This window comes from Etheostoma spectabile, chromosome 4 (assembly GCF_008692095.1).
Source record: "Etheostoma spectabile isolate EspeVRDwgs_2016 chromosome 4, UIUC_Espe_1.0, whole genome shotgun sequence".
In the NCBI taxonomy this organism is placed as follows: domain Eukaryota; kingdom Metazoa; phylum Chordata; class Actinopteri; order Perciformes; family Percidae; genus Etheostoma; species Etheostoma spectabile.
Genome location: NC_045736.1, coordinates 28,886,245 through 28,886,738, shown reverse-complemented (window position 1 = coordinate 28,886,738; position 494 = coordinate 28,886,245). Strand labels below are relative to the sequence as shown.

At 35.2% G+C, this 494-nt stretch overlaps 1 protein-coding gene across 2 annotated transcripts in view; it reads right to left on the bottom strand.

Moving 5' to 3' along the window:
• Positions 1-494, bottom strand: part of cntn6 (contactin 6) — a 101,585-nt gene that overhangs the window by 38,017 nt on the left and 63,074 nt on the right. The window lies entirely within an intron of this gene.

Here is a 494-nt window from a genome sequence, read left to right as displayed (position 1 = left end):
TATATATATATATATATATATAACACAGGATGCTGCAATATAATAACCATTATGATTGTTAAAAGGGTTTAGAGTAATTAATAACTGTAAAACTTCCTTTCATCCAACACTGAGGGTGCATGTGGTCGAGACAAAATAGCTGAGGTGTGGAGTGAGCATTATTATAATTTATAAAATACTTGATTATTAAAAGTAATGTAGTTTTAGTTAAAGCTCCCATGACATAGTGCTATTTGGATGCTTTTATATACCCCTTAGTGGTCCCCTAATAATAGGGCTCGGTTTACACCTATCACCATTACTACCCACTGGGGGAAAATAGGGAGGGTGGGGGAACTCATATTAAAGGAGAATTACGGTCAACTTCAACATGTAACTCAGTTTTTTTTTTTTTTAATTTGTAGTGCTGTAAGAAGCTAGACAAACTTAAACCTTCGGTGCAGTCTACACCGTGTTATCCTCCTGCAACAGGCTTAAACAGGGCAAGTTTTAAA